General features: G+C 50.1%; 1 protein-coding gene across 1 annotated transcript in view; it reads right to left on the reverse strand.

Annotated features, from left to right (window-relative positions):
• SDK1 (sidekick cell adhesion molecule 1) overlaps positions 1–7045 on the reverse strand; it is a 982297-nt gene that overhangs the window by 57783 nt on the left and 917469 nt on the right. The window lies entirely within an intron of this gene.

A 7045-nucleotide genomic window follows, 5' to 3' on the forward strand; every position in this document is an offset into this window, starting at 1 on the left:
AAGCTCGTCTGGACACACAGAGCTGTCCCTCCAAGGGGGACAGGGAGATCTGATGTCTGAGAATATTGCTGCACCTTGTTCTCTGAGGCCAGCTCTGGCTTCAAATTCTGAAGATCCAGTCTTTGCCTCCAACCCCCTTGCTCCCCCTGGGCAGGAGCTCACCGGGGTGCTGTCTGAGTCTGCAGGGCTAAGTGGTACATGCAAAAGCCAAAGACACATGAGGAGGGTGTGGCTGCACCTCCACACCTCACCACACAGCCATCAGGGAGTTCATGGCTCTACAGAGAGCACACACCTGCGTTCCAGAACGACTCCATCCTGTCTGCACCGTGCCAGCTTCATGCAGTCTTCAAATTCCATACTGTGCACTTTCTCCTGACGGCCTGTACTCTGCTACTCCCTCCTCCCACTGGGGATCTCTGGGCTGTCCATGAGCTGGGCCCTGGGAAGCTCCAGGGCAGCTGTGCAGGGGGCCTGTCTCTGGGAGGCAGATCCGGGAGGCAGAGCCAAGCCCTCCTCTTTACCTGCAGCTGTGGCTGTGGCCCAGGAGTGCAGCCTTTTGACCAAGTCTCTTTACAGACCACTGATGGAGACAATAAAACAGTCGCTGTCCAAGGGAGACGGCCCAGCAACCCAGCTCTCTGGAGAGGCCTTCTTGGGAGAGACTGACCTCAGGACTCACCCCTTCCCTTCAACCCCTCCCCACTTTCTGCTCTCTCTCCCTAGTGCAGAATATAATAGTAATTAACACCCACTCAGCCTGACACCAACTATTTATTTTGTTCTAACTGTGTGGTTTCCATATTATCACTGCCCACCCTGCCGTTAATGGAAATGTTAATAACCCACACCAGGTTGTTGTGACAGATGCTCAGCCTCATTATCAGAAATTCTTATTTACTGCTCCATTAAACAACAGAATCACACAAAAAACAATTCAATCAAAACTAACTGGAAGGATTTTAACAGCCACATTAATAATCCAAAACATAAATAAAGTTAATGTCTCCTGAATGTTTGCCATCGGCAACTCCATTGCAAAATTACTGTTGTACAATTAAAATGTGAAAGGCAAAATTGAGTGCGGCCATTACCCTGGTAGTTGGTGAGACATCACCCTCGCCCCACTGTGACACCCCCAGCGTTTCTTTCCAAAGACGGCCCAAATCAGTGCTGGATATCCACCTGTGTGAGCTGCAGGTGAACCCCCAGAAATCAGGGGCTCGTATGCCCCTTCTCTGGGGTGGACATGAGCTGGGCAAAGGCCCCCAGGCCTGTCTCAGGCAGCTGAGCCACACCCACCAATGCTGCATTGAGGTGCTTCTGGACCATAAGAATACTGCAGGCACCAAAGCATTTTTTGTGGACATCGGCAGGGAAGAGAGAATATATGTCAACACTGAGCAAAGCATATTGGTTTGGAGATTTAGTTTTTGGCTGCTGAAAGCCGCTGGGTCTCCACCCTGACAGCAGAATGCCTTTCATGAAGGCACTGCTGTTGACAAGCCCAGGTGCAACTCTCACTCTTCGTAAAGCGAGTGTGGTTTGGGAGCCAGGGAGCATCTGATTGTCGTTCGCTTTTTGTTTACCCACTTTAGTGTTTGTGGTGTAAGGAAGAAGACATACATATCAGCTTGGAAGCTTTTTATTTAAAAAAAAAATGAGTGAAATTGTTTTTAAAAAGCATGTTAGACGAGCAATGGCTGGCGTCTGCTGATAGGTAGGTTGCCTGCAACTGGTATTTAAAGGGTAAGGTGCAAAGCTAGGGTCTTCTCTGTGGGCGCACGCTCAGGCTGCAATGTCATTGCAGAGCTGAGTGACCCAGGTCCTTGGTGGGATGGGTCTTATACCCTTGCCAGTGGGCCTCTGTGGCCTTGGAGAGGGATCTTACCAAGCGTAGAAAATAAAAATAAATAAAAGTTCCTCTTCATCGCTTTCCTCTTAGTTCATTATACATAATAGCTTCTTTAAAAGTTCTAGACCCTTTGCAAATACTCCTGAGTAGCTGTTAGTCATAATAAAGAAATAAGTGTATCCAGTGTTCTTAGTTCTTACACTTTAACCTAGATATTTGCCCTGGCATGTCTGGACAAGCCCAGGAAAATCTTAGATCATAGCTTATTCCTCTTCCTTATTTGGAAGTAGTTTTGCCTCTCTAATAATCGTTCGTCAAGTTACTTCCTCTTTTCTGTTGTTCTCCTCTGCCTTTACCTATTTAGGAAAGTTTCAAGTTGTTAGCCACCTGGGTGCAGCCTAGACTGTGAGGTCCAGTTCCAGCCAATGGAATCAGGACACAGCAGTAGGTGAATGCATTAGACATAAATGGCCCTGTCTTCACTGTTCGGTGTGCTCTCGTGGCAGGGCTGCTGGTGAGTGGCACCCTTTCTGTGGAAAGTAAAGTTGCCTTGCTGAGAGAAAATTTATATTCGAGTGCTACTTCTTTTGCAGTACTGAAAATTTACATATAACACTGAGGCAATGAGAGAGAAGGTTCCAGGACTTCTGGAGGGAGCCTCACCTGACAGCCATTTTTGAATTCCTGACATTTCTGAAATGTTCCGGAATTCTGGCTGGCTGCTTGGATGGCCTTGCACAGTTGGTGTTGGGGGATAAGCCGGGCTGCAGTGTGGCTCTCCCAGGGCCTCCTGCCTCTGCAGGAAGGGGTGGGCTGGACACTACAGGCAAGCCCCACACAGCAGCAAGGACAGTGTTCTGTCACCTCACCCAACCTCCCTGGGCTTGCCATCCCTACATGGCTAGCTAGCTTCAGTTGGATCAAAAGCAGTGGCTAGGATGTAGTGGCTGTCCCTGACTCAGTCTGAATTTGCTGGTAGGTGGGGAGCATCACCTCAGCTCATGGTTTTAACCCCATGTTCCACCAGACCTAGGGCAAACCTGGGCCCTGCACGGCAGCCCTGGGCTGCAGGTCCCTCACTTCAGGGCTTAGGAACCTCTGCTACAAGGTGAGGCAGCTGGACAGGCACTGGTGTGGCTCAAACCTCAGAAGAAAAAGAAAAAAGGTCTTATATGGCAGTTGGTGGAGCAGTGGAGGCTTCAGAGAGTGATGGAAACTTTTCAGAGCTGTAGGAATTAACTGCAGGGAGAATGATACTCATTCATTCAGGCTCCACTTACTCATTCAAAACATTCACCATTCTCCAGGCCAAGGGTTGTCCATCTGATCTGGGGACAGTGACATGGCCCTGGGACTGGCGGTAGCCACAGCTGAGGGAGGGCTGCACATTTTACCCTCTGGCCCTATGCGACCAAATGGCTCACTTTTCAGAGGGTCACACGGCCTACAACCTTCTCTTCCTGCAGCCCTGAGGCTGGCCAGTCACATGGGGGCTGCACCGCTAGTCAGAGTCTTGGGACAAAAACAGCAGGAAGAAGAGATGATACCAGCACTCGGAAGGCAGCAGTGGGAGGGACTAGCCACTGAGGCTTGGAGGTTGTTTGTTGTCCCAGCCTAACCCTGCCAAAATCTTCCCAAATATTAACTAGGGCCTAGGCCTGGGACTTCAACACCAGATGTCTAAGACAAGTTTTACCAGAGAGGCACACACATCACAATAATCATGGTGCCAGGGGAGTGTGAGGACAGGGTCAGGGCCCTAGAGAGAGCACTGTCCAGTTGGGGACATGGATATTTCTGGGAAAGCAGAACATCAGGCTGGTCCTTAAATAACAGGGAGGATTTGACAAGTGACAGTGGGCCAGGAAACAAGGGCACTACAAGGACACTGTAGAGGTGGAAAGAGAAAGAGGGGAGAGGTGGGAACATGGGGGTGCCTGTTGGGTTCACACCAGAGAGGTGATCATCCTACTGCTAATCCACCCTGTGCCACAGTGGGTGTCTACGGTTGCCAGAACCATGCTGTGCCAACGCTGGGCAACTGCTGTTGTCAAAACCACACCATGCCATGCCAGGTATCTGTTTTTGCCAAAGCAACCCTGTGCCATGCTGGGCATCTTTTATTGCCAAAGCCACCCTGTGCCATGCTGGGTGTCTGCTGTCACTATAGCCACCCTGTGCCATGCCTAAAGCAGAGGACCTAGGTAAGTGTGCCCAGATTTCTGGCCCATGGAAACCAAGGTAGGAGAGGTGTGTTGTTTTAGGTTGCTATGCTGGGATCATTTGTTACGTGGTAACAGATGACTGATACATCCCAGCTGTAGCTCCAGCTCCTTTAGGAAGGTGTCAGCTTCCACCTAGCCTCTGCATGTTCTGAGGTCTCCAAGACTGGCTGGAGTTTGGTGCAGCCCTTGCCATCAATGTTGGATTTCATGATGTGGGTGTGCAGGGCCACATGTTTTTACACACAGCTAGACCCAGCTCTGGGCAGGGCACTACAGGCACTATGCAGAAGAAATGTAAGAGATGCGCCTGCCTTTTTTTGTTTTTTTTCTGAGATGGAGTCTTGCCCTGTCACCCAGACTGGAGTACAGTGGTGCGATCTCGGCTCACTGAAACCTCTGCCTCTTGGGTTCAAGCAATTGAACTCGAGCCTCCCGAGTAGCTGGGATTACAGATGCCTGCCACCACACCTGGCTAATTTTTGTAGGTTTAGTTGAGGCAGGGTTTTTACTGGCAAGTGTGTCAGTGAGGATGACAGAATTCTAGAACTGTGCATGGGTTAATTTGAGTGACTCTGAGTTAGGTGCCTTGAGAACACAGACGAGGATTGAGTTGCTGCATGCTCTAAGTTCCAGCTGAGCACAGGCTGTGTGGAGAGAAAGGCAGGGCACTCCAGGTGAGGGGCTGAGAGCAGCACAGGTGTGGCAGCTGGGGCAGGGGACACTCTCCTTCCATAGCCCTGGGGCAGGCCTTTGTCTGCTCTGCTGTGACATGGCAGCTGCAATCCTAACAAATGGAGTGGCTTTAAAGGCTGTTTTAAAAACAGTTGTCTCCATAGGAAAAGGAGGTTGAGGCCAGAGAGCTTCAGACTCATGATAACAAATGTATCTGTCTTATAGATATTTCCATTTAAAAGGTTAACTCCAAACCCTCAATACTGAGGCAAACCTGGCATTTGATTTCATCCAGTAATGATCTTTGCTTCCCATCATCCGGAAATAGCGCTTACACCTGCTTATCAGCTCAGTCGCCATCATCGCCCACTGTTACATAAACAAAGTTAAAAGCCACTCGAACCAGCCAGCTCTGCTGCTTGCAGACTGTGCTTGCCTCCTGGCCTGCAGAGTGAGTCCCCATCACGCAAGATCCGGGTTCTCACAGATCATGATGACATCACAACCAGTGGTGTTCCTCCATGCTGCAATCCACAGCCCCTAACTCATCAATTGCATTATATGCAGTTTGTACTCACAAAACTCAACCTATTGGAGAAAGATTTTATTCCCCTTTTAGAAAACTAAGGCTAGGTGAGGTGGTTCACATCTGCAACCCCAGCACTTTGGGAGGCCAAGGTGGGAGGATCACCTGAAGTCAGGAGTTCAAGACCACCCTGACCAACATGATAAAAGCCCGTCTCTACTAAAAATACAAAAATTGGCTGGGCGTGGTGGTGCGCATCTATAATCTCAGCTACTCGGGAGGCTGTGGCAAGAGAAATGCTCCAACCTGGGAGGCAGAGGTTGCAGTGAGCCGAGATCATGTCACGGGACTCCAACCTGGGTGACAAAGCAAGACTCCGTCTCAACACACACACACACACACACACACACACCAAAAACAAAAAACCTGAGGCTTTGAGGGGTTAAGTCACAGGCCTCTGAATGAGCTAGATCTGAACTTGGATCTGCCTAACTCTAAGGTCCAAGCTGCTTCTCTAAGGTGGGAGTTGCAAAACTTTAGGTAAAGAGCCAGGTAGTAAGGATGTTAAGCTTTGAGGGACATAAGGGCTTTGTTGCAACTATTCAACTCCACCTTCTTATGGCAAAAGCAACCACCTACAACAAGCATGGATGTGGCAGTGTTCTAATAAAACTTTATTTATAAGAACAGGTCATGGGCTAGACATGACCCCTGAGCTATTTGCAGATCCTGCTCTGAGGCAGAGAGAAGGAAGTTCAGGAGGGCTGTGATGAAAGCAGAGGCCTAGGCTGTGAGCTGGTGCATCAAGTGCAAAGAGCCCTGGGGCAGAATTCAAGGCACGTGGCCCAGGTGACCCAGGCCAACACCCTTGTGATCTTGTCCCCATCCTTTAACCCCAGAGCTGTCAGGAGCGCAGTGCATACTGGCAGCAGGTTCTGGCCACTCTGGGACCCCTGTGAGGGGTGTGTGTGTGATGGGCGTGGGCCGCTAGCAGAATGTGGCACTTCTGTGACAGCCTGCAGACAAGAGGAGCTATAGGATATTTCCGTGGAACCAGCTGATGTGACATGAGAGGCCCTAAGGGACAAGTGAGGCTGGAAGGAGGGCACGGGCTGGCTTCACACCCTCAGTGCCCACGTCCTGAAGCCCTCTGTCTCAGTTGTGATTGGATTCCACAGGCCTTGCTGCCTTAGATGCAGTGGTCAGGCCCGTGCGTCCTGGTCCCACTGACCAGCTGAGCATTCCTGAAGAACCCTCTGAAAGCAACTGCACTTTGCTTTTTCTCACCTGTGAAATGAGGATAACCTTTAAGCCCTGCACCTGCTTGCATGTGGCCAGTACCTGTTGTCTAAAGGAGACCACCACAAGCAGAGGGTGGGGGTCCTTCTGAGATTCCTACAGTCCTCCCACGTCTGAGGGCCTGGAGCTGCTGTGCCAGATACCAGGTGATCTCTGGTCCTCTAGGGGAAGTCAAAGGAACACTGTTTACAAGACCCGGAGGCAAACGAGGGTGGAAGAAACAGGCCAGGCCAACAAAGAGCAGCAGGACAAGCTGACCAACTCAGGAAAGCAAGCCCAAGGCTGGCAGCAGGCATTCCGCTCCCCCGTACACCACCACAGAAGCTACGAATGGGGTTTTACAGCCTCATACGAGCCCGGCCTGGCTTGCCATTAGGCCTTGACCGCAAAGCATCCATCCTTTTTATCCTTGCAGAAGAATGTTTTCAAATAACTTCTTTTTTTTTTTTTTTTTTTTTTTTTTTTTTT

The sequence above is a fragment of the Cebus imitator genome, unplaced genomic scaffold (genome assembly GCF_001604975.1).
Source record: "Cebus imitator isolate Cc_AM_T3 unplaced genomic scaffold, Cebus_imitator-1.0 Scaffold82, whole genome shotgun sequence".
NCBI classification, from domain to species: domain Eukaryota; kingdom Metazoa; phylum Chordata; class Mammalia; order Primates; family Cebidae; genus Cebus; species Cebus imitator.